This window comes from Urocitellus parryii, chromosome 3 (assembly GCF_045843805.1).
Source record: "Urocitellus parryii isolate mUroPar1 chromosome 3, mUroPar1.hap1, whole genome shotgun sequence".
Taxonomy (NCBI): domain Eukaryota; kingdom Metazoa; phylum Chordata; class Mammalia; order Rodentia; family Sciuridae; genus Urocitellus; species Urocitellus parryii.
Window position 1 is genome coordinate 130,653,017 of NC_135533.1, and position 22,269 is coordinate 130,675,285.

Genomic DNA, 22,269 nt, shown 5'->3' on the forward strand with positions numbered 1-22,269 from the left:
CCTGACATGGACAGTCCAATATGGGGCAGCAGAGACCAGTGATGTGAATCTGAGAGCCAGAAAGTGTTGAGAAGCTCTTCTTCATGGGGGAAGCTGGACATCAGGTGGAAGGCTGCAGGGGTGGTTACAGGAGGAGGGATATATGTATATGCTACTCGTTCTGCATTCCTGCAGTGTTAGCTTTCTATCATTCTAACAAACACCAGAAATAATCAACTTGCATGGATGAAAGATCTCTTCCACCCGTCAGGTGTGGACATTTTGGTCCATGAGCAGTTGACTCCATCACTTTGGTCCTGAAGTAAGGAAGTCGACCACGTTGGGCAGCACATGGTAGAGAGGATCTGCCCACCTCATGGTGGTAAGGAAAAGAGGAAAAGAGAGGGGAACAGGGACTCCATAATCCCCTTGAAGGCCACACCATCTATGACTGGGGACCTTCCACAAGCCCCAGATCTTGAAGGTTTCACCATCTCAACACTGCCATAAGACCAGACTGCAAATCAGTGACCTTTCTGCCTGCACTCACTGCTCAACTTCCAGCTCAAGGACTTGAGATGGCTTTTAAAAAACTTGTTAAAAAAAAGTTAGAAACTGTGCATTGTTAACAAAACAGAATGTTACAGTGTTTTGTTTCTTTTTGTTACAATAATACTTCATGAGAATGTTTATGTTTTTTTTCTCTTTTTTGCCATAGGACTGTAGAGAAAAGGCCCAGAAAGAAATAAAAAAATATATCAAAGACATTTCAAATCAGAATTAAGGTGGTTTGCAACATAATGTTCAAAGGAAGATGCATTCAAAGGCAAACACTAACCACAATTTTGTTCACAAAGCTCAATGTTAAATGAGTCCTATGTAAAAACTCACTTAGAAATTATATCCCTGCATGGACTTCAAAATCTGATCTTACAATTTTTTTAAATAGATAACTAAAGAATGTTTTGTTCAGCAGAGCTAGACATTAGGCTGGCTTTTTCATCATTCTAACAACTTCCATCTTTTCTCCAGTCACATTTCAGCTAACTACTACATGGGACCATGTAATGATGCTTTGGACCCCAAGCACATTTTGTTTTGTTTGGGATACAGATTGGGGTCATGGCTGACAGGAGGGCATTGGACATGCACTACACCTGCTTTCTGGCTTCTGAATATCTTCTAACCTGCTTGAGAACACTGTTGAAGATGTCCACATCCTTCAGCCCTAGCCATGGATGGAAATTGCCACCCACTTGGACAAGATGTCCCTTATAAGTACAAGTCATGCCAAACCCATGGTTTCTCCAGAAGCCAGTTTTTGAGTAAAAGGAAAAATGGTTGTCCCTGGTAACTTTCCCGCCATGAATAATCTTTTAATCACACTGTCTAAAGATGAGTGGGGAATGTGTTTATTGGCCCCAAACTCCATTGGCTCCACACTGTTGCACGAATTCCATGGTAAACACCAGGTCAACTTCACAGAAGAAGGGAAAATATTTGTTATGAAATGGCAAGAGCCCACTCTGAGGGCCAGAACAATTTAAAATTCAACAGATACAGGCAAAATCTTCATAACACCTTTAGGGTACTTACTGCTATAATCTCATCAGTTCCACTAGTTTGGCCTTATCAGGGTTGGAGTTAGAATTAAAAACTGGTACAACCAATTTGGCATGATGATTTGGGGTGGGACATGTCTTCCCCACGTTTCCCAGAAACCTCACAAACATGTCAGAACGTCCAGACAATGGCATCGGTATATGACATTTTCATCTTTGGGCTCTTTGCTTTTGTTCATGGATCCAGGGAACTGGAAAGGAACAAGCTTCTTCAGGGAATTGGAGAGGAAGTATAGGTATCCAGACTTCTGGTTGATTCTGCTGGCCAGCTCCTGAGTCTCCAGTTCTTCATGCTCCACAAACTGGATCTTGCTGAAAATCTGCTGTAGGTATGCATGCCTACTCATAGGAACTGTCATCTTCTTGCCTTTATACTTCCTGCATAGAAGCAGAAGGTTCAGAATGTACTCTGCCCTATACCTGGGATTCACCACAGGATGATAGCCACAATGTATCTCCTTTAAGTCCATGATGCATTCCCCGGTCTTGATGGTAACCTTGATCATTTCCACTACCTACATGAAGATGTCGTCCAAGGCTTCCATCTAGGCTGAGTCCATTCTCCTTGGAAGGGAGGGATGCAGGTTGGCTAATGGTCCACAGCCAAGTGCAAATTCTTCCCATTCAGAAATTCCCATTGCAGAATTTCCTCTTGAGGGCAGACCTGAAACCTCATGAAGGGAGCAGGGATTCCCAGATGTTGGTCTTCTTTATGCATCTCTGTGTCTCTGTATTTATTCATTAGGCTGATTTCTCAGTGGAGCTGTATTGTGTGATGATGCTGCTCTGCAATTTGGCAACTGAGAATGTAGCTGTGCAGTTTGTACTTGTAGCTTGGGTTTTTGTTCAGGTTGTATTGATAGCTTGGTGAATCTTACTGTTCTGGAGATCTCAGATGTACCCCTTTTTTTTCTCATTAAAAAAAAAGCTGATGCATCTCAAAAGACCCATGACACTTCTGTAGAGCTGAGTCCTATCTGCCTGAGAAACAGGGCTCACTGATATTCAAGCTCCTCAGGAATCTCTTCAGATGATCTCCTTTGATGTAAAGATCATCATCTTCTTCTAGATCACAGTCCAAGCAGTGCTCATGCATATACTTGAGCATCATAAATGTCTTGTGGGATGAGTAAGTACCATCCATGCCTCATAGTGGCACTACTGGAATTGCTACAGATGTGTCTGAACACTCACTAGAGAAAAACACCACTATTCCATGAATTGTTTTGGAACCTGTTCTGAAGACGGCCACATAAGGAGTCTGAAGTATTTCTGGGTGGTCATGACTACGACACAGAGAAGTTTCCTGTCATGTGAGGCCACCAACTGGTCCAAGCCTAATGGCCACAGCTGAGCCCCAGACTTCTTCTTGTGCCCTGTAGGCCTGGGATCCTTTTGCTGTGCCCACAGTCATCCAGTCTGGTGCAGCGCCACAGAAACACTGGTTTCATCCCTGAAGCATGGGGCATGACAAACCTGTGAGGCCAGCACAAAGCCCAGCAGGAGTCAGATCTGAGGCAATAAGCAGAGCTAGGCTCGCCAACTTGCCTGGAGTCATGCCCATGCCATTCTGACTGCGGGGCTGCTTCCACCACCTCTGTTTAGGAGCCCGCCCACTACAGCTCCCAGTGGCAGACAACAGCTATCCCCTTGTGCCAGAAGGCCTGGTCCCAGATGCTCAGTGGGTGCCTAAGGCCAGCTATGCCCATAACAGCCCCGGAACTGACAGCAGGCCTGGTGCTGAAGCTTCATTATACACACCTGTCTGCACCTCAGTGACCTGCTCCTTTAAGAGGGGAACATGTCCTGCACATGCAATCTGCATATCCAGAGCAAGGCCACCATGACTATTCTTGCTTTGGCACAGAAGTGAATGAGCAGTGCAAAGGCAATAGCAATGGCATCTGCTCAGAGACTTTGTCCTGCCCTGATGGTGCCCCAGCAGGCTCCGCCCCTGTTCTCCTTGTGGCCTAGACTGCTGCTGCTGCTACACATCCTCAGACCTGGCTCACCATTGCCCTTTGATATATTTTGAGTTAATTTTTGTGCATTGTGAGAAATAAGGGTCTAGTTTTATTCTTCTACATATTCTACCATGCTTTTTCTGTGATAGAGTCAGAAGCTCATGGAGACCCATGAAGCCATGGGCCAAAAATTAATGCTCCCTTCTAACTTGTTCCTGTTAGGTATAATGGTCACAGTGAAAAAGAGCTGACAACCACCAATGGGACAGTTACAGAGCATATTTGTGGTTCTGGTAGTCCTGCCCAGCATGCAATACTGAGGGGAGTCCTAAGACGTAAAAAGGGTAAGAGATGGGAACTTGAGAACCTGAAGAATTAATATCTCTGCTAAAGGTACTTACATAGCTGATCATAAATACTAACAATGATATAGTTTTGTACTTTAGTTTCTAACATATTACCATGTGAATTAAAGACAGGAGAAATTATGTTCACAGTTTGAATCAATAATGGAAATGAACACTAGAATGCCAGTATGCACATCATACTTGTGACCACAGCATCATAAACAAGAAGGAATAGATGAGGGTAGGAGGAGAGGGAACATGGTAATAGAACTCAGGTAGCATCATTGCAAACTATGTTGATAATGATGTAAAGCATATAGAAACCACTGTAAAATTAAATTTCAAATAGAGATAAAAGGATATGAAAGGTAACAAAAGTGGTATGATGGGAAAAATAAACCAATCACAATAGAAGCTGCTAGTGGACCAGTGAGAAATCTAAAAAAAAAAAAAAAAAAGGATAAAACTCATGTAGAAAACAGCACATTGACAGAAGTGTTATCATTATCTGTGATGACATTAAATGGAACACATGATTCTTGGTTTCTCAATACATCCACACAAAGTTTCACACAATTTCTCTACACTATTGTATGTGGGGAGATAGGCTTGGGTTTGATGGATTCTCTTCTAACAGAAACAAAGCATTTGGTACGTGAACTTGACTTGCCATGACTTCCTCTGCACTGTCAATGCCATCAATCTGAGACACAGGACAGGGTACATTTTGGCACAACTGGCACAGAGTGAGGCTGGACATACTGAAAATAGGCTCTCCGGTGACAGAATTTTGGGGTCCTCAGGAGCGGGGCTGCTACTCTGTGAATCCTCAACCAGCAAGTGTCAGTGGAGGGGCATTCAGAGGAATCCAGAAGAGAAGCTGGGGTTGCACAGAGTTCAGGATCACTCCTGAACTGGGGGTGAAAAGGAGGAGTCCAACTATAGTCCCTGAATGCACATCAGGAGAATTTAAACTGTGTCTGGGGTTGCAGTGACATTACAGTGATATTCTGAGGGTCTGAGTAACACAGGGTCACCCCCAGGACACTGGAAATAGCCAAGGCACAAAGAGGACCTCACCTGGGAAATGCACTGAAGGAGGCTGATTGTATGTGTAAGCATGGCAGACCAGCTGGTTGAATTTCATAAGGGAGAACACACTAAGCTCAGATGCTGTAGGAGGGAGCACAGTGTGAGAAGATGGGGCTCCTCGGGTCTATTTCCTTCTCCCAGCATGACTGCATGTGCCTCCTGCTAATCTCAGGGAACTATTTACCACTGTCCAGAAGTCAATGCTGGGAAGGCTTCTCTATCCTAGGGTCTTCCAAAGATGCCTGCACAGTCTTCTCTGGCATTTCCTCCCACCTCCAGCCATACATACCTTTCCTCAGGAAGAATTTCCTATGTGGTCTTGCATGAGGGAAGGGGGCACTTGGTCACTTCTCCCTGCATGGTCAGGCTCCCTGAGGAGAATCTCAGATTGACACTGACTTTCACCTGCCTCAGTTTATAGCCCTGAACCTGGAATTCACCTTAGTTCAGAGGCAGGATCCTCTCTGCTTGAGGAATACTTGACAACTCATTTTTAAAGTCCAGCCATGGAAACTGTGACACTGATGAACTTCACAGAAAATAAGGGACCTAAATTTGTTTTGTCTGTCAGGACTGGATTGTGGTGCTTTTTAACATGTCACATAAAGCATGGAAGATTAAAAAATAAGAATAAACGTGGCCACTTATGGTACACTGCAGAATGAGATGTGTCAAACACAATGTTTGAGACTAAAATTGGTGGTCAATCCACAAGAGTAGGCAGTTGATTAAGTAAAAAATGTATAACATGTGAAATGCATAAAAGCATGTCAACAAGAACAGAAATATGAAATGAAATGCCAAAGATGAAACCAAAGTCCATGTAGGAGATACTGAGAGGACTATGAGGAATGTGAGAGTCCATGGTGACCTTATGCTGAGTCACTTGTCATCAGTGGTCTCTCAGCAGGGAGTTGCCTCACCCTTGAACAGGAACAAGAAAGGGCAGCAGCCCATCTGAAGTAGACCCAGATGAAAAGCAAACAAACAAATAAACAAACAACAACAACAACAACAAAAACAGCGCAGAAGAATTGGAAAAGTGGCAAAGGGGTCAACACCTGAAAAGTGACTCTATCCAGCGGTCAGGGAAGTCAAGGTGATATTTTGCCCAAAGCAGCTTGAAGCAAGTTGAATGCTGAACCTCCAACTCCTCAGTCTCTTCTTTTGTCCCCACAGCTGATTTGAGGGGCTTCCTATTAGTAGTATGCCCAGAGGATTCATAACTTCCATGTTGACCAAACACACACTTACCCCAAAAATCTAGAGATGAACGAGAGTGGTCTCAGGGAGCCCGGCTGTACTGTGCATTTGAGGAAAGAAACCAATGAAGAAAGTTGTCCAGCAAAGGCACCTCAGGGACTCTTATGGTTTGGATATAGGGTGTGCCACAAATACCATGGGGGAGGCAATGCAAGAATCTTGAGAGGAAAAAATGAAAAGGTTGTGCAGTGTAAACTAACCAAGGTTAAATCCAATGATATAGGTGTTAACTATATGCAGGTAGACTGGCTGAATGAGGTTGTTTTGGGATGAGACTTTGGGGTTTCTATTTTGTTTCTGGTTTCCCTGGGAGACAGAGGTCTCTCTGCTTCGTGATTATCATGATTCAAGATGTTTTTCTTGTCTATGTCATTCGGCCATGATGTTCTGCCTCAGTTTAGAAACAGCAATTGAAATGGCCATATATGACCTGACAAATCTCAGAGCCTGAGTCAAGAAACAAAATTCCTCCTCTCATTTTTTCTTGTCAGATTTTGATCACAGCAACAACCTACCTGACTAGTCATGAACCAGGAAGGCCATTCTATATTCAGAAAGCTGCTCTAGGCTGCCAAATTCCATGGTAAATATCCTGATGCCCCATCTAGTACCCCTCATTCCTTGCGTTTTGTAAATTGAGCCAGATGTCCTAGTTATTCTGGGTTATGAAAGAGTTGAAGCGTCAGAACCATGCTGGAGGTGAATCCAAGGACATGTGAACAACCGGACCACTCCTCTCTATCTAGTGGCCTAACAGACACCCATATGCAGGCATGAGTCACATGATTGAAGGGATTCACTTTTAGCTTCCATGGCTTGTACAACAGAAATCATTCCTCCTACTACCAGAAATATACATGTGATCAATTTTGAGAAATACACTGAAGCTACCACATTTTTAACTAAACATGGCACCATATTCCACGTGTGTCAAGCAGAAACTCATTGCCACTTCCATGATCACTCAGTCTCCACCTATACATAATTATGATATCCAGGCTTCATGAAATAAGATGACCCATCAAACTGCCACCCCCAAAATGTGCATCTTTTCCAAGCAAGAGAATACAATACACTTTTTGACCTCAAGTATGTTCCTTGTCCTCCACCTATGATATCCTGTAAATTAAATATTGAAATAAAATGTTAACTTTTTTTCCCTTTTGAACCAGGGATTGAACTCAGGGTCACTAGACCACTGAGTCACATCTCCAAGCCTATCTTGTGTTTTATTTACAGACAGGGTCTCACTGAATAGTTTAGTGCCTTGCTTTTCTTGAGGCTTCTTTCATAACATGATCCTGCTTCAGTCTCCCAAGCAGCTGGGATTACAGGCATGTGACACCGGGCTTGCATAGTTACATAATTTTAACACACCTATGTTAGTTGACACTAGAATCAGACAGAGGAAGAAAAACATATTCAAATACATTCTCATTAAAATAAATATTTTCCATAGAATTCTAATTCCTGTGATTATCATTGGTAATTTCTCACTTGTCTATTCTAATTCCCATGACCACCAAAAAAAAAAAAATGCTTTGGCTAGTGTGGATCTTTGGCTAGTAGTGCCAGGTGGTAGGCACAAATCATCACTCCATACAACATAGGTGCACCAGTAGCCCTGCTGAGTTGGATTGTCTTGGTATTCTGACCTTAACTGCAGTCCAAGGAAGGACTAGAGAACATGCTTCTTTCCATGCATTGCCTCCTTATTTTGAGTCAGCAATGGCAAAATAATTCCCCTGATTATCAGGACCAATCATGACCTCATAGCCACAACTTGGTCTAATGATTCCTTGTCATGAGTAGCAAAATAGAGGCTTAAACCCAGGTTACAGCAGTCATTCTTGTGTCCTGTGTTTGGAACTAAGTCCTCTTCACTAGTTCATTAATAGGGTTCAATTACTGAAATGGGAAGCAAACATTGTGCTAGTGAGTCACTAGTGTGTGGAGTCATTCCCAGTGCCAGGCCCTCATTCTAGCTTCAGGAATACTGCTTATTCCACAAACATCATGTATTGGATATGGGTGTAACCACTCACCAAGATTCATCTTGACTCCTCAAAAGCCAGTCAACCTTTTTGTCAGACCTGGTGTTTTAGGACATTGGGGAAATGTAAGAGTAGTAATGGCAGGAATATGGCTTGATTGCTCCCCTTTATTGGCTGTGACATAAGCATTGTGCTCAGAAGCCCCATGTTGAATACCACAATGGTGGTTAAGGTGTTCACTAAGTCCATGGATAACAGTTTTGGCAGAAGCACTGCAGGCAAGGAAAACAAGCTCCCTCTAGGGTAAATGCATGTTTCACTGAGAACTAATGTCAGTCTGCCATGATGTAAGGTCTAGTGTCATCAATCTGCTCTGAGATACCTGGCTGCTTCCCATAGGAAATAATCTCATGTTAGAACTCAGGGTTGGATTAGGCTGTTGCCACCTGGTTATAGGCAGGTCACCTCTGTGAGTGGAAATATGTTGTCATGACCACATGAATACTCTCGCTTCATGAAAGCATGGGCATTGTGTTCATGACCTGCTTGGGAAAACATGTCTAGGGAAGGAAGCCACCTGAGACACACCAATTGAATTAATTCAAGAACCACCTCATCATCAGGATCATTTCCTTCTCTGTTCACTCTTTGTTGATTATGACCTGGCACCAAAATACCTTTAGACTTTGCAAACAAGAGTTTATTTTCTTTATGGTAAAACTGTGATGGTGAAAACGGTCACTTAAAAGAAACACTGAATTTCTGTGAACATAAATGTGAAAATAGAAGAAGCTTGTAAATTGAACAGTGAAAGACTGCTTTTTTATACCCCTAAATTAGATTATTTATATAACTTCTGTCTCTATATATGAATACACAACCAGTGTAACTCTGCATCATGTCTAACCACAAGAATGGTAAATTATATTCCATATATATCCAAAACCACTCTACTGTCATGTATATCTAAAAAGAATAAAAATTTTAAACAATTATACTATATAGATTTAGAAGTGTTGTGTTAGTATACTACTTAAATTATGAAACAAACATCCATTTTCTTCAATGTTAAATTTATTCTAATAAACACAAATCACATTTACATATCTGGTTGTAAATATCAAAGGGTAAATATTATTTCTGTTAAAAACTCAGTGGTTAGAAAATTACCACTCATACTTCGGTTATTTCATTAAGTAAATCTACCTTAAAAAATGTAAATGAGAAAACAGAAAACAGATCAAACATTTCTGAGAAAAATTTACTGTCTAAATTGACATGTAAAATAAATATATAAAACTTATTTCAAAGAAATGACATGAGAAAAAGAATATGAATTATATCATAAATAAGTGTTCATCCAATCTTTGTTAGAATGATACTTCTTTGCTCTAGTGGGATATATAACATTATTAAAATAATTACTCATGCCTCTTTAATTTAAAGTGGTTAAGAGACTTTGCATAATCTGCTTTCATGGTATTATTATTAGACATTTTTGAACCAGAGTCCTCAGGTAGCAGTAGTGTCGCACTCACTTTTTACCCAAAGCCTCACCTCCTCCCATAGGACAAACATATGGGACTCCTGGGACAGTGTCTGGTACTGGGAAGTGGGAAACATGGGGACTTTACCATGTGCCCATGCAGGGTACTGGGAGGGAGACCTGCTCTTGCTCCTTCCCAAATGCAAATTATCCATGATGCTAAGTCTCGTTGACCTTCTCACTGGCAAATCACACAGTTCTGGCTTCATATTATAGTGATGACAGATGTTGTTTTGTGCCTATCAGCAACAGGCTTTGCACCATGAGCTGTTCTTCAAAAGATGTTTAACTCTCTAGAGCAGGTGACATGACAGTTCCCAAACTCCCATGGTCTACATTGGGATTCTCCTAGGGGCCTTTCCCTAAATAGCAGATTTTGTCTCCTATCACAAGTCCTCTCTCTCTCTCTCTCTCTCTCTCTCTATATATATATATATATATATATATATATATATATATATATGCCGCAGTCTGGCTGGGCACAATTCAGGAGCCACTTGTCAAAAGAAACTAACTTTATTTTTAGAACTACAAACGCCAAGCAAAACAGCTCCTCAGGAAAAAAAAAAAAAAAAAAAAAAAACCCTCAGAGCCCAACTGCCACCACTGGCTTCCACAAGCCTCTCACCCACACAAACCTCACCACCTCCCACAATCCTCCTGCTCTTGAGGCCGATTGGCTGGGTCGTGTGGGCGGAGCCAAAGAAATCCCCCAATGAGCAGCTCCGTGGTCTGAAAGGGCAGGGAAACAGCCCAATGAGCATCTCCATGGAGGAGCCAATCAGCTAGATGTTGCTGGGGCCGCTGTGAGCCAATCATCAGCCGGCAGCTGGAAGTTTGCTGGGGCCCCTTTGGCTGTGGCTTTCAATATATATATATATATATATATATATATATATATATATATATAGAGAGAGAGAGAGAGAGAGAGAGGATAAATTTAAGATTGTCCATTTGTCCATACAGCTGGGGACCAGAACCACTGTGGCATATGTCACAGGGTCTCCTCACACTGGAATACATACACATTCATAAACATTCACTGCAGCTCATATAGAAGCCTCCATGGGCCTCAGCTCTGTGCCCAGAGCAGGACCCCATGCAGAGAGGTACACTAGGTCCTCAGCAGACAGTTCCCAGGTTTACCCCCACCCATACCTCCTTTCTGGAATTGGTGCCAAGGCATAGGGTAATGTGATCTGTGGAGACTGGAACATGGTCAGGGGAAATGGTAATCCCAGATAACCTGATGCAGTTGGTGAAAGACAAGAAGCTCTTGAGCATCCTGTCCAAATTCTGAGGGATCTTCAACCACCTTCATCGGCTGCCAGAGAAAGGAATTAGCAGACTACATAAAGTCATGTACACACATTAAATGGCAGTACAAAAAAGAAAAGGAGTGCAAAATTTCCTAATTATGTGGGGCCTATTATTCAGTTATGAGAGAAACTAAATGTGTCTGTAGAGGATATTCTGATTTTTGCGACTCCAAAATGGTGTGACCACTTTGGAAAGCAGATTGGAGATTCCTTAGAAAATTTTCAATGGAATCACCATTTGACCCAGCATTCCCACTCTTAGATGTATACACCAAAGACTTAAAATCACACCATAGTGATGCAGTGATATCAGTGTTCATAGCAGCTTAATTCACAGTAGCTAAACTGTGGAAACAATCTAGATGCCCTTAAAAATTTGAATGTATAAACAAACTGTGGTACATTTGCAGAATGGAATATTCCTTAGCCTTAAAGAAGAATGAAATATAGCATTGACAGATAAGTGGACAGAGTTGGGAATATCATGGAACAAAATAAGTCATTCCCCAAAAGCCAAAGCCCAAATATTTTCTCTGATAAGTGGATCAGGTCCATAATATTCTGGGGGAAAGTCAAGAGAATAATGGGAAATTTTGGATTGAGCAGAGGAGAGGAGGTGGAAGGGAGGGTGTATGGGGGCAAGATGGTTGAATGAGAAAGACATTACTACCCTTTGTAGGTATGATTTAATGAATGGAGTGACTCTGCATCATCTACAACCAGAGAAATGAAAATCTGTGCTCTGTTCGGGTAAAAAAATCCAAAATATCTAGATTTTAATTTTCTTGGTAGGATCTTTGGCCCAGAGGATTCACAGCCAAAGAGCTACAGGCAGAAGCTGGAGGTAAAACAATGGCCATAGGCAAAGTCTCAAAGATAAAGAGAAGGAGGAGCAAGATAGAGCAAACTGAATTGGAAGCATATACATGAAGATTCAGATGTACTAATCACTGTGGAAGTTGTTCAGAATAGAGCAAAGTAAACTATAGAGGGCCATTGAAGAATTGAAGCAAATACTGGTACCTGCAGCAGAATGGGAAAAATGTTAAAACTGAGTTAAAATTATAGAACCTTTATTTTATCCATCTTTAATAAAATTTTGAGAACAAGGTACATCCATGATGTGTCACTGTGTTGGGCAAACTTAAGAAGATGCAGTTGATGAAACTTCTGATTCTGAATGACACCTGCAGAGGTGTCATCTACCCTGTCATCTACCCTTGCCTTTTCTCTTGTTGCAACAGCCCAGGCTGCTCCTAGGATCACACCTGGGACTGCACCTTTTCTCTCACCAGTGACCCTGAGTACTCGTCTCCAGCTGACCCTACCATAATACCTTTGATCAGACAAATACAGACCTCTGTCATGCCCAAAGGAACTCCTCACATTGATGCTGTGATAGCCCCTCCAGGGCCAGAGGCTGGGTTGATCTACACACCCTACAAATACCTGACATGTTGGCACCAGCCACTTCAGCTCTTGAGTGCCCTTTGAACCCAATGGTGTATGAGGTGCAGTGTCCTACTAAAGTTCGAAGGCACAATGTGTGTGTCCGTCCTTTCCAAAGGATTGTGACTGAAGGTGGAGCTGACACTGGCAACTCACCTATGAACTTCTTATCTCTGAACTCTTTGCCCAGTAATGACCTGACCATGCCTGCCTGCTGATCACTTAAATGGTTATTGCCTTTCCTTGCCTGTGGTCATTGCAGCAGGTAACATTGACAGCGAAAAATGACACTATGATTTCTTTCATCTTCATGTCAAATATATTTAATCTGAATATTTTGTATGTTTATCAAATATTTTGTATGTTTTATTATCGGGAAAGTAAATTTATGAAATAATAGATGAGTAACATTTATGAGTAATGTTGGCTCTGAACAATTTTTGAAAACTTAGTTGACAAAATATTGGATCAATGAAAAAGAAGCATGAATTTTGAAATCTGAATGCATTGGTTCTCAGTACTTTTTCTCTTACATATTTTTTTAGTTATCAATGAACCTTTATTTTATTTATTTATATGTGGTGCTAAGAATCTTACCCAGTGCTTTACATAGGCTAGGCGAGTGCTCTATCATTGAGCTATATCCCCAGCCCATCATTTAAAAAAAAGTAACATTTTTAGTTGCAGATGGACACAATGCCTTTATATTATTTATTATATGTAGTGCTTACGATAAAACCCATGGCCTCACACATGTGAGGTAAGTACTCTACCACTTAGCTATAATCCCAATCCCTGTATCATCATTCTTTATTGAATTTACTTCTTATTAAAGTATATAGTTTTAAGACATATTTTTACAGTATTATGTAATTTTAGCATGGTTAGATTGGAGTGATGCCTATATGTTACCATAGAGCAGACATTTATATTTTGTCTAGACTTTATTATTATCTTGGTAGTTTTCATGCTCTCTCTATATAGAACCCAACCTATTTCCAATGAGAAACATGTCATTTAATGTATTTATCACCATTGGTACAAGTTTATAATGTACGTTTCCAACTTGTTTTATATGTATGTGATATATTACAAAAAAAAATTCTTCTTGAGAAAAGGATACAAAAATGTAAAACCACAATATTTATAAATGAAAATTGCCAATTGTTTCCCAGCCCTTTCTTATATTGGGTGTCTTGAGATTCAGTTAGCTAATGAATGGATCAATTAATTAAACACTTATGAAATTTAGTTGGGATTTCACTTAGCTTGCAATATAATTATTCATTTTATTTCACCTACTCACCCACATTGTTAATTTAGTGAATGTTATAATACCAACCTGAAAAACAACCTAAAAAGCAAACTGAGGGGTATGGGAGGAGAGTACTGATGGTGATGGGGGTCACCAGGGTAACTACTTTGTAATTCATTGAGATCTACCTCAGGCATATCTACCTCTTTTCAGTGTGTCTTATTTTAGAGAATGAGTTGAAAAAGCAACTCTTATCAAGGAAATATAATTTTATATAAAAATTTATCAAGAAGGACTAATATTAAAATTATTAACAAACACACAAAACTGTAAATTCTATACATAATAGACTGTTATGTCTTTGGAACCATAAAAACAACTCCTGCTCCAAGTCTTGCTGTGCACTATAGTGTTCCAGGACCGAAATTACTCTCCTGTGTTCCAGGGCCGAAATTACTTCTCTCCCAGGTGTTTTACAGGGTCTATAACACAGAATCAGGTAAAAAGGTCACTTTGGATGAGTTGCTGGCCACAGAGAGTGGCCAGGACCACAATTGTTCTCAGGAAATGCAAGATGAATTTGGGCCCTAATCTCTCCTGGGGTCTGGGCAGGGAGCACTGAGGCTGGTATGCTGCCCTCAGCTAAGAGTGTTGTCTGTGAGTGTTGTCTGAGAGTGTCTATGAATGTCCTCAGGAGGAAATTCTTCTGAAGCTGCTCCCATAGAGAGTAAACAGGAGGCAATGGGAAGGGTTCTCTAGGACATTTGGGTGTAAAGGCTGAGTAGCACACACCTGGGACCCTGAGGAGCAGCACCTGTGATGACACAGAGTGGAGCAAGGACCCTGGCTCCTCCAGCCCTACCCTCTTTAGCTGTATCTTCAGAGAGCTCCATGCACTGATTTTAACCAAATTGTACCTCCCCTTGCATAGCCATGGTCACATGCAACTGGGGACACTTGAGTGCTCTAATTTCTTCTGATTCACTGCATAAAGTACAACAAAAAAACTTAAGAAACCAATGGACAATATTTTAATTTTGACCTCTGCTCTCCCTCCCATTTTTTTCCACACTCAAATTGCCACTTCCTAAACTGTTTCATCACTTTAGCTGCATTGAGCCCACATTTTAAACCAGGAGAGGGCCCCTGGAAACAATTCATGTTATGGGAACAACTTTCCAACTGTGTAATCTTGACCTAGGAAAGGAAGGGTAAATTCATGCATGCTCAGAACCAGCAAAGGCAGGAGAACCCAGCTATTCAGTGGTCAGTAAAATAGAACCAGATTGTTTATGTCTCATGCATCAGGCAACAACTCAATATTTCTGAAGCCCCCTGCACTCAAGCTCAGTACATGGACATGCACTATTGCTCAGCATGATTCAGTGGTGTGGCCTGTGGTCAAAACCAGGGCAAGACAAAGAATGCTAGTGCAGAGAGATTTAACAGAAATTAAAGGTCCAAGGACCTCAAAGATCTGAATGAGGATAGCACATTCAGAAAAGTCATAAATGTGGGAAATATGAAACATATAAAAGCTACAAAAGCTATACATAAGAAAGGATAAATAAGAGAACCAATAGGAAATCAATTACGTACAGATTTCTGGTCCTTTACTCCTCCTCTTTCTCCTCCTCCTTTTCTTCCTCCTTCTCCTCCTCCTCCTCCTCCTCCTCCTCTTCCTCCTCCTCCTCTTCCTCCTCCTCCTCCTCCTCCTCCTCCTCCTCCTCTTCCTCCTCCTCCTCCTCCTCCTCCTCCTCCTCCTCCTCCTCTGCATCAGTTTCTATGTCTTCTCTGTGGACCATGGCCATGATGGTGATGATGTGGCCTTAGAAAAAGGAAAGGCAGAGTTAAAGTCAAGGTAAGAACTGAGTTGCTCCTTTTCCTGGTGTTCTAGAACCCACAGTCAAAGCTCTCCATTCTTCCTCTTGTCTGCATTCCTGTCTCCTGGCCTCCATCACCTCACCTCTGCAATGAGAAATAGATCTAGCATCCCAAGAGCTCTTTTCCAGTTCACATTCTGCCACTGTACTTGGTAGGGATTCTGAGTCATCCTGTTCCTCCAAGAGGCAGCCACAGTCTCCCTGATTTTCTGGACTTATGCCTCTTAAATACAAGCAAATTCAGATTTTCCTCCTAGTCCCAGGGCTTGGGAATTAGATGAAGACTGGAGGTGAGAAACATGTTGAAGGAGGAACTTCTCTCCATTCTTTTACAGGAGAACACAGTGGCCTGTTCAAGGAGAACTGAAAGAATTTTCTTTTAAGTCTCCCACATTTGGGAGTTTATTTTCAACCAGAAATAGACAAAAAACAGAAGAGAATGTGCTGCTCTAAAAAGAGAACATTCAGAGTGGAATTGTGACTTCATACTCACTGCTTATCACTAGTGAGAGCTTCAATTACAGGTTTTCAAAGTGCTTCTAAGAAAGCATGTCCCACTAGATTCTTTCCATTGTCGGTCAAACCTAAAGTGCAGATCTTATTTCTTTCATGCATGATGCAAAAAAATAATCAATAACGAAAGCCAAGCTACTTGATGTTTATTACAGGTGAATTTAGGACAGAATGGGACTTAACATGGAAGATTGTGTGTAACTGGCAAAGCAAAAGTTGTCTTCTTATGAACAGGATGTCAGAAGGTCTACTAACTCTTATTTTTATGAAGATAACACATATTTCTGTTTATTTCTATTTTATTCCCATTTCTCATCTCCCACATGAGTAGGTGAACTCAAACCCTACCAGGAAACCTTTCCCATTTTGCCATACCCCAAGGGCTGTTCCTACCTGCAGGCTCTTCCTCATCACTGCTGGAATCATATTCCCTGTTCCATATGCAACCTTTAGAGACACAGACACCATCAACAGAGTTACTTAAGATTGACTCATGCTTTCTTCTACACAATTAAGCTTATGATGGTTGCTAGGGTTGGATGTTTTTTATCCCACACTGGATTGTGTGATTGAGGCTTGGTTCTCAGTATGGCCACAATGAGATTTGTGAAATCTATGTGAGGAAGGGTCTGCTTGGAGGTGTTGAGGACATTTGACGGTATGAGAGTCAGAAGTAAGAATATAGATTTCTTAAACCCTTGTTAGATCCTGTTATATAAGAAGAGCAAATGAATCATCTGATCCTTGCTGGCTTCCTGCCTCCCCATGTGATGTCTCCCTCCTGCACCTGCATCCCTGCTGACACCACCAATCATGCAATGCAGGTAAGAGGGTATTGACTAAAGCCAAGTGTTTGACAGTGCCATGCTTTTGTATCTCCAGAACTGTAAGCTAAACACACCCAACTGTATAATTTATTCAGTTTCTGGGTTTCCTTATTAGAAAGAAAAACATAGTGATACTAATATTAATAGTCAGGATCATCCTCATCTCTGTTCTGGGTTCTCAGACCCTCTCTGAGTTCTGGGGAGTCAGAGGCCTCAAAAAGAATGCTGCAAACAATTGCAAACCTTCTAATGAGAGAGTGGAGCTATAAGGAGTCAAATTTTAACTACTTTCTTCCATTGGAACATTATCACTGTCTCCTTGAAACAGACCAAGCTGACATGCAAACTGTAATGCCAACAGTTTCAGGAATATAAACACACAGAATATATACTGTGCCAGCATCAGACCAGCTGCTCACAAGACAAAAGGAAATGTTCTCTGCTTTATGCACATGGGTCTACTGGCCACTTTGAAAGTTTTGTTTTAAAATTAAAATAAAATTTAAAATACTGTTACTTTGGATGGCCAAGACCTGGAGTTCAAAGATGAAGCAGGCAAAAACTTCGTTCCCCTGGGTTTCCTTGGACAGCAGTTTGCTAGCATGTTCTCACTCCTCATACTCCCCATTTATAAGTAGACTGTGGAGTCATGCAAAAGTGAAAAGTGCCAGGAACTCTCTGAGGGCCTGAGGAATCTACATAAACAAAGTCAACCTTAAGATCCAGATGGCTCTGCACAAGGTCAAGCACGTCCCACCTAGAGCTCATGAGATATGTGTGTGAAAAGCTTGGACACAATGCTATCTTCCTAATTTACCTACTGATTCTGGCTGGTCCTGGTCAGATCCCAGGTGGATACCTGGTTCATTGTAGAGCCCCACACGCTTGACAAGTGAGATCTTAGCATAGAGTTGCATTTATCAAATGATGCCATGGACTAAGATGAAGACACTCTGCCCAGGGAGGAGTTCAGGGATGAGAAGGAGTGATGACCACAGAGGTTCTACCCTCACGGTGACCAGTCAGTGTCAGTATCCATGTATGTATGAATAGAAGGACCTAGACAGCATTTGAGACTGACAGTATGAAGACCTATCATATATACTGTCCATGTGGTATCCTGCAGGCCACACAGGGGGCAGCACAGATCCAAACTAGGGATCGGACAACACTGCTGTGCTGAGCTGGACCTTCACTAGAGCCCACCTTTTGCTCTGTAACTAGATGAGCTGCAGTTGTGCTGATCAGGCCCCATGAAAATCCATCCAGTTAAAACATGTTTCTACAAAGAAATGTCTACAAAAGACCCAATAAGGTAGCTTTCAGTGTCAGTTGGAACATGCAAAGGAAGCCCTTCCTTAGCTACAGTAACCTCTGGCCTGTGTATCTCCTCTGTCTCAGATACCCCCTCACCATAAGTGAGCATAGTGTATTGGTGGACCTGAGGGTCACTGTTAAGGATTGGCCCTGTCCAGAAACTTGTGCCTAGAATGGGGATTGGAAGATGAATTCTGACACCTCTTACAGAAAATGTATATGAATGGGAAAATTTTTCATGAGTGAAGTGTTGTGAACAATCACATGCACTGACTAAATACAGGGCCTACTGACAGGTGAGGTTTGCTATTAAATGAAGTTGCTACTGGTGCAGTGACAGGAATGAAGCCGAGCATTTTCCTTATAGAGTGTCATGAAAATTTTCTGGGTTTTGATGGGAAATGTTTTGCATGTTAATTGAGGTATTGGTGTGGATGAACTGCACACATGGAAAGTTTACAGTTTGATCTATTTACACATATACAAAATCATGATCTAATGGAGATGGCTTGTTTTGTTTAAACATATGGACATTGGCATCTTGGCATGTATATATCTAGAGAAACAACAAATGTGCAAAAACAAACACAAAGGCACACTCAGAATCATGTTGCATGAATGCACACAGAGACACATGTATAAAACTCTCATTGACCTAACCACTTGGCTCAACTCACACAGGTGCTTCAAGGAAATATGCAGAATGCCATAGATTTTTTTTTAATTAATTTGGACCACAACCCCCTCACTTCTCATTCTTAAGGAGGTAGTGGAATCATTGAGACTCTACACTCAAAAGGAAGGAAGACTCTCTGACTCTTGGCATCATCTACATTTTGCAACAGGAAGAGAGTGAGGCCAGGATACATACCAACTGTGGATCCTCTTGAATCCTCCTGTAAATACGAAAAGGAGTCACTATGAAGATCAAGCCATGCTCTGTACCTTGTGCTCAAGTCTTTTGTTTACTTGGTGACATTAGAAAATTGAATGAGAATGTGGGCAAATAAAGGGAACACATAGCAAATGCACTCTCACCAAATGACACAAGCTTTTCTAGGGGATTTGTGTCACAGGTCTATATTAGGTGATAATTAAGGAATTCGATGGCCAGGAGGGAAAACCACAGCCAGGCACAAAGCTTGCAATCATACAGGGTGTAGTTGACACTGTTTCTTGTTAATGCTGCCTTCAGTGAGGTCTCATTTGGCAACAGACACCCCGGTGAGAATCTGCACACTCAGGAAATTGTGTGTGTCATCTCAAGGAAACCATATCATATTACAAGAGAAAGAGAAACTAAAGAGCAACACTTGGATTTCAGAGGAAGATAAGCAACCTTACCATGCCTTTTGATGGGGTCTCTCTACTCTCGCTTTCTTCAGGCATGTACTCCACCATGCCATTTGGGGAAACTAGGAGGATGCGGAATAACGATTAGTATACTGATTTATTGCTTATGAATAGTTCAGGGCATTTCTTGATATGGACATCAGTGAAAATATACAGCAAAGATAAGAACAAGAATGAATGAGAAGCACAGCCTTTGGGTTTGCAGTAGATTGGAACCAGGTGTGATATGTGTGTTTCTTATTTTGTACCTTTAGAGGTATGTTTGTCTCTAGAGATGACCACTGAGGCCACTTTAAAAGTATGCAAAATATTTCACATCTCTGTAGGAGATTAGTTAATACTAATATATTGTAATCACCTGCAATGTGTTATATAGCTAAGTGATGTATACAGTTCCCTATCTCAAAGCATCACCATCAGGATAATTTCCTGAATTCTTAAAGCTCCTTTCACTTACAGAGTGAAGAACCTGTACTTTTGGCTCAGCAACATCTCTATCTACAGAGAGGGCCTAGTAACCACAACTTTACATTTGGGTGTCATGAAGTGGGAAGAAATTATATCAAACAAATCATACATTAGTGTGGGTTTTTATTTTTAGAAAATAGATGCTTGTTCTGGGCATGTTAGAAGAGAATTTCTGAGGAAGCTCCCATAGCCTCACAAACACATACACAATTATTACACATGGACATGCTCAGAGATACCGCCCCATGCTCATTCACATAAATGCACACCACCCAAAAGACAGCTGTTTCAGGATCATGGTAGATGGCCACAATCCTTCACTGGACTATCTCTTTGTCACCATATCCCAATCCTCATTTCCAAACAAAATCTAAATCCAGGATAACTTTTTACATAGAAACAGGAAGGAATGTCTGACCTATCTAAATACAGAGGTTTTCCTCAGCATGTTAGGGAGTTGAGAATACTTACTTTGCTCATTTGTTGCAGAGGCTACCTGTAGTTACAGAAAGGAAGACAGTGTGAGCAGGAGATCATTTTCACAAGTCTACTGTTGGCTATGGTGACATTAGTTAACTAGATGGGAAACAGCAGTTGGGGCAAAGATCACAAAGTAAGGCAGAGGGCATCTGTGAAAAGACATGAGCTTTGCATGAGGGATTTCTCAGGTACAATTTGATGACATGCACAAAATTCTTTTTCTATCAAGGAAAAGTGCCACTGAAGAAAATGCTCACTACAATCATTTGACAATGGTTGTTCTCATATGTGAATGTCATCTTGAATCATTCTCACAGGGAATAGATGAGCAGTTGTAATTCCACCACCTATGAGTCACCTATAATGAACACTGTCATATTTTCATGCAGGAATTTGAATTAAAAGGAATAAAATAACACTTATATCTTAGACAAAGAAGGGTCACATTACCTCAGCAACATAATTTTGTTGGTCTCCTCCCAAATCAACAGATACCACCTCCATGATGACTTTATAGCAATCTAGGGAAATATAGAGTAACTGTCAGTATATGGTTTTACTGAAGAAACACTCCAGGGGCTTCTTAACTGTGGACATGGGTCTAGAGTGTATGGAGATGGTTGTTTAACACACACAGGCTCAATTACTGCTGGAACATGACTGTTTCTGAATGGCAAGAGAAGGAGCATACCAGGAAACAAAACAAAATAGACAAAAAATGGAAGGAACTACAATGAGAAATTAAATATTCTACTGTTACACTAGAAGGTTTCAGTATTCCTTTATAACACTTGACAGATCCATCAGGAAGTAAAGAAAAAGTATACTTTTGAATCAATCATTTCTGTTATGGGTCAAATTACTTCCACCCAAATACATGTTTAAGTTTTAAACATGGTTAAGTTAGAACTTAAACAGTACCTCCAAATTTTACTGGGTTTGAAATGAGAGTCATTGTGATCTTAGCAATTAAAAAGTATCCTCTTTGAACAGGGTGCACCCATTCCCCAAATAGGGCATCTGTTCTCATGAAGATGGGGCACATTTATGAGAGACTAATGCCATGTGATGATGCAAGCAGAGAGTAAAGTGCTGCAGTTGAAAACCAAGCAGATCAAGGATGGCCACCAAACCAGTAACAGTTAAGATTGGGCAGAAAAAATCCTTCCTTAAAGTTTTCAGAAGTAGCGTGTTTCTGCTAACAGGTCAATGTGGGATTCCTAGGGAATAGAGCTCTAAGATAGTACACTTGCATTACTTCAACCCAAGAAAGCTGGTACTTAGACATGGCAACCCTAGGAATTTACCAAAACCATTATCAATCACATAGATCTATTTGGCATTTGCACAAATACTTCATACAACAGTGAGAGAATAAAATTTGTTTTCAAGTTACATGAGGTATTCATCAAGATGAAATATATTTTGGCCCCAAACATTCCTTGGCATGTTGAGAAATTGTGCAAATTTGCTGTCAGGAGAAGAGAAGTTGGCAAATTGGAGGAAGGATGCACCCACGACAGTTCTTCAGTGCCAGACTTAGAAGGCAAGAAGACTGCTTCTCAGTGAGAGGGGAACTAAAGGAAGTCACCAAAACT

At 41.2% G+C, this 22,269-nt stretch overlaps 2 pseudogenes; one reads left to right on the forward strand and one right to left on the reverse strand.

The window, feature by feature from the left end:
- Positions 1-1,029: 1,029 nt before the first annotated feature.
- Positions 1,030-9,884, reverse strand: LOC144253754 (chondroitin sulfate synthase 1 pseudogene; annotated as a pseudogene).
- Positions 9,885-11,035: 1,151 nt separating this feature from the next.
- On the forward strand, positions 11,036-12,793 carry LOC144253755 (KH domain-containing RNA-binding protein QKI-like; annotated as a pseudogene).
- Positions 12,794-22,269: the final 9,476 nt, after the last annotated feature.